The following is a 9461-nucleotide window of genomic DNA, read 5'->3' on the forward strand; positions in this document are numbered from 1 at the left end:
GCACTCTTACACACAATATAACAACCTTTTTAGTTCTAATGAATTGGGGTAGCTGGCGGTAGATACCTGAAACTATCAAACTACAACCCAGAACCCATGAATCTTGAAGACGATTGTATAAAAATGTAGCTTATGAGGGGTGACAATGGGATTGGAAAAGCCATAAGGACTATGCTCCCCTTTGTCTAGTTTATGGATGGATGAGTAGAAAAACGGGGGAAGGAAAACAAACAAACAAACAAACAAAGGCACCCAGTGTTCTTTTTTACTTTAATTGTTCTTTTTCACTTTAATTATTATTCTTGTTATTTTGTGTGTGTGGTAATGAAGGTGTCAGGGACTGATTTTGGTGATGAATGCAGAACTATGTAATGGTACTGTGAACAATCGAATGTACGATTTGTTTTGTATGACTGCATGGTATGTGAATATATCTCAATAAAAGGAATATTAAAAAAAAAACAAAACTCGTCATCCAAGTATCCCAGCTTGTCACTTTCAAACTCTGTCTTCCATGCAACATCAGGATACAATTTTGCCAAATTCTCTGCCACTTTAAAACAAAGATAGCCTTTCTTCCAGTTGGCAATAACACATTCATCATTTCTGCTCAAGGCGTCATCAGAAGTATCTTTAGAGTCCATATTTCCACAGTCTCTTCAAAGCAGTTTAGGCCTTTTCTATCAAGTTCATCACAATTCTTCCAGAATCTTCCCCTTATCCATTTAAAAAGCTGTTCCAACATGTTTGATATTTGGAAACACAGCATCACCAGCACCCCACTTCTCTGGTACCAAAATCTGTTCTAGTTTGCTAATGCTGCTGGGATGCAAAACACCAGAAATGGATTGGCTTTTATAAAAGAGGTTTATTTGGGTATACAGCTACAGTCTGAAGGCCATGAAGTGTCCAAGGTAACACATCAACAATCAGGTACCTTCACTGATGGATGGCCAATGGCATCTGGAAAATCTCTCTTAGCTGGGAAGGCACGTGGCTGGCAACTGCTCTGCAGTTCTGGTTTCAAGATGGTTTTCTCCCAGGATGTTCCTCTCTAGGCTGCAGCTTCTCTCTAAAATGTCACTCTCAGTTGCTCTTCGGGTGTTTGCCCTCTCTTAGCTTCTCTAGAGCAAAAGTCTGCTTTCAAAGGCCATCTCCAAAATGTCTCTGTAAACTGCAGCTCCTCTCTCAGCTCCTGTGCCTTCTTCAAAGCGTCCCTCTTGGCTGTAGCAAACTTGCTCCTTCTGTCTGAGCTTATACAGTGCTCCAGTAAATTACTCAAGGCCCATGCTGAATGGGTGGGCCACACCTCCATGGAAATTATCCAGTGAAAGATCTCACCCTCAATTGAGTGATCACATCTCCACGGAAACATCTAATCAAAAGTCTCCAACCCAATCAACACCAATATGTTTCCTGTCCACACAAGACTGCATCAAAGATAACGGTGTTTTGGGGGACATAATACATTCAAACCAGCACACTTGGTTTCTTCCAGAAATCCTGTTCCATCATAAAAAAGTTCTCCCATGTTCTAACTATTAATGCATTTATTCAGTCAGTTAACAATGTTTTTTAAAGGATCCATAATGTATCAGGCATTGTTCTATGTATTGAAAATACATGGATGAATAAGACAAACAGGTATCTGCTCATAGTACTTACATTCTAATGGGGAAAAAATAAACTAAACAAGCAAGTAAATACACAAGATAACTTCAGTCATCAGTACATTCATCATGGACTATTATTGTGACTAGAGGCAGAGAAGGGGTGATGCTTTAGACAAAGTGGCTGGAGAAGGTCTCTCTGAGAATGGGATAGTTGAGAAAGGTCTACACATTGGGAAGAACCCAGCTAGGGGGAAGTTCCAGGTTGAAAACAAATCTGTAGATTGGTAACACTTTATATTTATTATGCTCAACCTGGGATATGCCTTTAGAACATGCCAGCAACACTTTCATGTACACTGATGAGCTTCCTCCTTCTTACATTGCTAATGGGCATTCAAAAACTTCTCCACCCTTGTTAAGACTACCCATCCCTGCCTTCCTCTCTCTCAAAAGGTAAGCTTTCCTTTTACCTCACAGAGAAAGTGGAGAGTGCCAGGGAGAACTCCCTCAACTTCCTGCAGTTTCTCCTCCTCTTGAGTCCACGCTCTTCTCCTTCCTTCTCATCTCGGAAGTGTCCCTCCTCCTCTGTATTCATATGTATGGGATCCCATTTCCTTCCATCTCCTCAAGGGTGTCACCAGCTGTCTATAATTCTCCCTCTAGTCTGGCTTTTTCCATTCCGCATGAAAGAAATGCTGAGAGTTAACATGGCTGTGCTGGGGAGACCTGAGACACCCTTGAAGAACAGGTGGCCTGTCCTTCCCAAGGCTTTGCCTGAGGCCCCCTGGGTATGAGGCTACACTTGTGACCCTGGGTGTTGTTACTGGTTTGCAGAAACCCCGAGTTTGGGTTCACAGCCCTCTCAACCACTCCCAAACCAGCAGTAAAGCCTGAAGTGGACTCTCTGGAAAATGAAGCTGTTGCCCCAGAATCCACCAACCAGAATCCCCAGAATCTGGAGCTCTTAGCTTTAGCCAGGAAAGAGCAGGGTTGGGGGACACTGTGGCCCTCCCATGAGTTCTGGCACAGGTTATAAGTCATAAGGATTCAATATGATATTGAAGCATTTGTTGAGCATTGAAATGGCCAGGTTGTGGTTTCAGCATCCACTCCTGAATGGGCTATTAAAAAGCATCTTTATAGGGCCAGAAATGTGGTGACTTGTGAGGATATAGGAAGAAGGCTGGCAGAGAGATGCTCAGAGGCTGCCATGAACTTCACAGTCTACCAGCCAACTCCTGGGAGGCAACCTCAGACTCGATGAAATGACCACAAGGTGCTATGATGGAAGGTGGTGTCGTACTACAGGAACCTCAGAGAAACTATGAATAAAATAGAAACATTAACTGTTTTGAACTTGTATAAAACTTTCAGCCATTGCATTCTTCAAAAGAGAGCATCTGGAAGAACAATGAGCTTGGCCATTTTATGACAATACTGTAACAGTGGAATATTGTTTGTAGTAAAGATCATGCGCCCTTCTCCCTTTGTGGTGGTGGTGGTGTTTTATCAAGGGCCCCTCTCTTGGACCTGAGAAAGCTATTTGAGCAAAGTAGTAACCAATTATAATTAGCTTTTGAAGGACAAATTAGAAGTTGTTTATAAATTTAAAATAAAGGCCTATTATGAAAAAAATGCTCAAGTATCTCTCTTCTTAATAAAAACAATTTATTCTCATACACTGCTAATGGTAGTGTAAATTGGTTAACATTAAAATAACAACAAGAATAATAATGTTTGACAAGCACTTTGCAATATATTTCAGAAGCCTAGGACTTCCGCATCAATTTTGATTCAAGCAATTCCTCTTCTAGGAATTTATCATGCATGTGCTCAAAGACAGAGCTACAAAGAGAAGAACCATCCTAGTGTTGCTCACAACACTGAAAAATTGTAAAACTAAAATGTCCAATAATAAGAGAGGTTATTTAAATAAAATATGATATATGCAATGTAACACTATGTGCTTTCATTAAAGATGATGTGGTAGAAAAATACTTCAGAACTGGGAAATTATTAATCATATATAGAAACACAAAAAAATACCAAAACACTAACAATGATTATCTTGGGGGGTGGGGAGATTATATAAAATGGTTTATACTTCCATGCTAATTGGTGTATTATAAATTTTCTATAATAAGAATATATGACTTTAATAAAAAGAAAGATTTTTTTTAATTCTTCCCATGGTCCAGAGCATCACATGATCACTTTCCTTTTTTCAGGGCTAACCTTCTTTGAAAACTAGCCTTCCCTCATGTCACCACTTCCTGCCCCTCTTTCCCCTTCCCAATCCATTGTGATCTTTCTTCTGACTCCACCACCCTTCTGACCCCCTAGTTGTCAAATGCAGGGTTCTGTTTGTCATCACATCTTTGACTGCTCTGTGACATTTACTGCCATCTATTTTCTCCTTGAAATTCTACCCTCCTTGGAGCCTATGACACTCCTGCTTCTTGTCCTTTTTATCTCATCACGGCTTCTCAGTCTCTTTTTAAGGTTTCTCTTCATAAAGCTTCCTCTTAGACATTAGTGTTTCCATGGGCTCCATCCTTGGTTTTCTGCTTGCATTTAACATGTTCTCCTGGGTAAATGCCCTTAGGCACAAACAGCTTGCAGAGCCAGCCATGTTCTCCATGACTTCTCTCCTGAGCACCAGAATGCAACTGCCCACCAGACACCTTCACCTGGAGGCCTTGCACATTCCTCAAACATGTCCCAAAATGAACTCACTGTCTTTCCCTAAAAGCTGTCTTCCTCCCATATTCACTATTTTGGCTAATGACCTACCATCCACTCACTCAAGTCAAACATCTGTAGATAGTTAGACTCCCCTTTCTCCCTCATTTCCCCAACCCCACACACATTAATCTATTTTCTAAAATTGGATGTTCCAAGCCATTACTTCCCTTTCAAGGTGTGTTTTTCATCTGCTTTCTTTCTCAGTAAATGACTGTGGTGGTTGAAGCTCTATGTACCCCAGAAAACCATGTTATTGAACATAATTCATTGCTGTGGGTGTGAACCTTTTGTAGGTAGGACCTTTTGATGGGGCTACTTAATTAAGGTATGACCCAGCTCAATCAGGATGGGTCTTAATCCTATTATTAGAGTCCTTTATAAGTGGAATGAAATCAGACATGAGAGAGAGAAAGCCACAAGGAGCAAGAAGCTGAAACAGAACCCAGAAGGAAGAGACCAGGGGATGCTGTCATGTGCCTTGTCATGTGACAGAGGAGCCAAGGATAACAAGCAGCTGGTCTTTGAGAAGAAAACATTGCCCTGATGATGCCTTGATCTGAACATTTTCCCAGACTCAAAACCATGAGCGAATAAATTCCATTGTTTAATCTGAAGTGTTTCATGGTATTTTCTTGAGCAGCCTAGAAAACTAAAACAACAACCTTGCCTCTTACTTCACAATCAGGTTACCTCAAAATAAGGTTTCCAGGTGAGAATTTCCTCACCTTTCATGCATACTCTCCTGTGCTAGTAGTTGATGACACAAAGATGAAAAAGCATGGTCTCTGGGAGCTTTCAGTTTAGTGAGCTCTGGAGGATTTGTTTGGACAGTCGGAAGGATATTTTTTCCCAACAATGTACATTATGTTAATACCTAGATAAGACTTAGTGTGTAACCTGTTTGGCCAGATTCAAGGATAAGTTTAAATTGCATGATCCAAAAATGTCTAAAAGTCAAAGCAATAAAATTTAGCTCAGGTATCTGGAAAAGTTTGTATGAGAACCCTAACCCCAAAGTGTATGCAGATCATTACCTGAACTCTAGCTCATTAATTTGTATAAAGGCTAACAAATGCATTCTTTCTTTGGGCCCACTCATCTAAAAAACATCAGCAAGTCTGAGGGCAGTCTGTTTCCTATGAATGCGTATAGAGATGGCAATTAACACCACAGTCACATTGCCACTGTGAAGGAAGCAGGAATGGAGTTTAGTGGCCATGTAGAAGAAGCAGATCTTAAGGGAAGTCTCCTTGGAGAAGACAGCCTTTGAGTGGGACTTGAAAGACATAGGCTAACCATTTATTTACTTATTTATATCCTGCCAGCTTCCAAAAGTAGTTAATACAGTTTCAAAAATGAAAGCAGGAATTCTACTTCTGGAAAGATGAAGTAAATGTACCTTCCCAACTCCTCTTACCAATAAAAAAAAACCCTGGACCTTAAATATAAAACAAATATGCTAAGATTCTGAAAGGTGGAGGGCAAAAGGCAGCCTGACCAGGTCTGCCTGAGCAACAACAAACAGCAAGTTCTCTGGATTTTCTTTTTACCTTGCATATCCCAGACTGGGTGCTGGAGAAACTGGCAACATGGAAACACCAACAGGACAGAAAGAAACTTAAGAGAATCCTGCTCTTTCCAGCCAAAGGAGCATCAGAGGGGCAGACAAGAAGGAAGAAAATTTTTAGACAATTCATACAAATAAAACTGCAGCCCCACCCTCACCCCAACCATCAAAAGCTGAGAGGGGAAGCCTAGACTTCCCCACTGTCAGGCTTGCAGCAACCAGCAACAAGGCACATGTTTAGTTGGTGAGAGAGAAGGCTGAGTGGGGAGCTGCTGCAGTGTCAGTGGAGACCACATGGGGAGCCTGGCAGTAGCAGGCATCTCTCCCCATACCCCCCAGGGAAGTGTCAGAGAAGGCCTATTGGAAAGTCAAGACTTTTGCTGCTACCCAGAGGTAACAAAGCCACCATCCCCTATGGTCTCAGTAGGGGCAATGGGAGAGCAGTAATGAGGCCAGGGTGGTATCAGTGGAGGGCTAGTGGAAAGTCCAAACTCCCACCACTGCCCATCGGTAACAAGGAGCCTCTCCCTCCTTCCCAGGAGGCTGAGTGGGTAACCTGGAGCTCTTCCTTTATCTGGCAATGAGGCAGCACCTCCCCCACTTTCACATCTTGGGTGGTGCCAGAGGCACCCTGCTAAAATAGAGGATTGTCATAACATAATACCCGAAATGCCCAGATTTCAATAAAAAATCACTTGTCATATCAAGGACCAGGAAAATCTCAATTTAGGTAAGAAAAGACAAGCAATAAAGACCAATACCAACATGAAAAGGCATTAAAATTATCTGACAAGGATTTTAAAACAAACATCATAAAAGTTTGCAATTATGAAGATGCTTGAGACAAATGAAAAAAATAGAAGTCTCAGTAAATAGAAGATATAAAGATGAATCAAAAGGAAAATTTAGAACCAAAAAATACAATAAACAAAATTAAAACATCGCATGGTTCAACAGTGGAAGGGAGGGACAGAGGAAAGAATTGATGAAATGGAAGACAGACAGTAGAAATTACCCAATTTGAATAACAGAAAGAAAATAAACTGAAAAGAGAGGGAAAAAAAAGAAAAAAAAAAGAACAGAGCCTCCAGGACCTGTGGGAAGATACCAAAAGAGCTAACATTTGTGTCATCAAAGTCCCAGGAGAGGAGTTAGAAGTGGGATTTGAGAAATAATGAATGAGATTTTCCTAAATTTGGTGAAAGATAAAAACCAACAGATTCAAGAAGCTGAGAGAATCTTAAAAAGGATAGCCTGAAGAAATCCATACCAAGACACATGTGCCAGTTTGTATATGTATGTCCCCCAGAAAAAGCCATATTCTTTAACGCATTCTTGTGGGGCAGACGTATTAGTGTAGTTTGGGTTGATACCTATTGGTTCAGCGTCCATGGAGATGTGACCCACCAAACTGTAGGTGATAACTCTGATTGGATCATTTCCATGGAGGTGTGGCCCCACCCATCCAGCATGGGCCTTGTTTAGTTTACTGGAGCACTATATAAGCTCAGACAGATGGAGCTCATAGCTAGCTGGAGCAGAGACAGACATTTTGAAGACAGCCATTGGAAGCTGATGCAGACATTTTGGAGAACACCATTTTGAAATGCAACCTAGAGAAAGTAGACACCAGCCACATGCCTTCCCAGTTAACAGAGGTTTTCCGGATGTCAATGGCCTTTCTCCAGTGAAGGTACCCTTTGTTGGTGGACACTTTATAACCCAATAAACCCCATTTTATCAAAGCCAATCCATTGCTGGTGTTTTGCATTCTGGCAGCATTAGCAAACTAGAACAGCATATTATAAGCAAACTGTGAAAACTAAAGACAAAGGAAAAATCTTGAAAGCAGTGAAAGAGAAATCACACCTTACCAATAAGGCAAAATAATTAGAAAGACAGCCAGATTTCTCACCAGAAACCATAAAGAAGGAAGTGGCACAGCATTTTCCAAGTGCTGAACGACAAGACCTGTCAACCCAGATGCAGTGAAAATATCCTTCAAGAATAAAGGAAAAATAAAGACATCCTCAAACAAAGGAAAACTGAGAGAATTTATTTCTGGTAGAACTATCCTAAAAGACCTTCCCAAAAGAATGTCTAAAGAAATTTCTCTCAACAAAAAAAGTCTATGGTAAAAGGATCTTGGAACATCAGAAAAGAAGAAGGAACAGAAAGAGTAAAAATGTTTAAATAAATAGAATTTCCTTCTCCTCTGGAGTTTTCTAAATTATATTCCATCACTGATGCAAAACTCATAATAGTCTGGCACTGTTACACTATTAGTCAGAACAGTCTGACACTGTTCTCAATGGATGTAAAGGAGCTATGTAAGACAATTATCTTATAAGTAGGGGAGGGTAAAGGGATGTAAAGGGAGGTAAGGTTTGTATGCTTCACTCAAACTGGTAGAATGTAAACATGAGTACATTGTGATAAGATATGTACTATAAAGTCGTAGCATGAGGGAGATCTTTGTAGTGATGGAATAGTTCTATCTTGATTGTCGTGATGGTTACATGAATCTGTACATGTGGCAAAATGACATAGAACTAATTACACACATTGTATCAATGTGAATTTTATGCTTTTGATATTGTATTATAGTTATGGAAGAAGAAACCACTGGGGGGAGCTGGGTGAAGGGTACTTGGGACTACCCTGTACTATCTTGGCAACTTTTTATGAATCTATAATTATTTTTTTTTTAAGTTTTTTTTTTTAAGTGACTATAGTACACCATGATAAAATATGAAAGGGAAGGAGATGTTCTTATAATAAGAAGGATGTATCTTAATTAGGACATCTTCGGTTGCAAGTGAGAGAAACCTGAATCCAACAACTTTAAGTGAATTGGGAAATTTTTAGCTCACAGAACTATATCTCTTAGTTTTGCTTCTCTCCGTGGATTAGTCTCATATTCTCTTTCAGCAGCCATGCCTCCTCTGAGGAACGAGACCCAGGAGTAACAATCTGAGCACTTGTAACTGAAGGAACAAGAAAGTCTCTCCCTCCCAGTATCCAAATATGACACCCAGGAAAGGACACCAGGTCCCTCGGCTGGGGGCTTGGTCATGTCCATTGCTGTGACCAGGAGGTAGGGCGTTGTGACTGACAGTGCACCATGTTGACTCCCACCCCACCACTCTCCCACCTGTTAGGTTTTTTGATCGGGAAAAGAAGAGACCAAAACTCGGTTGGACCAGGAGAGTGAATCTCCCTGATAATGTGGAATATGACTCCGGGGAGGAATGTAGACCCGGCATCGTGGGACGGAGAACATCTTCTTGACCAAAAGGGGGATATGAAAGGAAATGAAATAAGCTTCAGTGGCAGAGACATTCCAAAAGGAGCCGAGAGGTCACTCTGGTGGGCACTCTTAGGCACAATTTAGACAACACTTTTTAGGTTCTAAAGAATTGGGGTAGCTGGTGGTGGATACCTGAAACTATCAAACTACAACCCAGAACCCATGAATCTCGAAGTCAATTGTATAAAAATGTAGCTTATGAGGGGTGACAATGGGATTGGGAAAG

The 9461-nt window shown here is 40.9% G+C and overlaps 1 pseudogene; it reads left to right on the plus strand.

Annotated features, from left to right (window-relative positions):
• Positions 1-2445: 2445 nt before the first annotated feature.
• Positions 2446-2945, plus strand: LOC119533983 (annotated as a pseudogene).
• Positions 2946-9461: the final 6516 nt, after the last annotated feature.

The sequence above is a fragment of the Choloepus didactylus genome, chromosome 5, assembly GCF_015220235.1.
Source record: "Choloepus didactylus isolate mChoDid1 chromosome 5, mChoDid1.pri, whole genome shotgun sequence".
NCBI classification, from domain to species: Eukaryota; Metazoa; Chordata; class Mammalia; order Pilosa; family Megalonychidae; genus Choloepus; species Choloepus didactylus.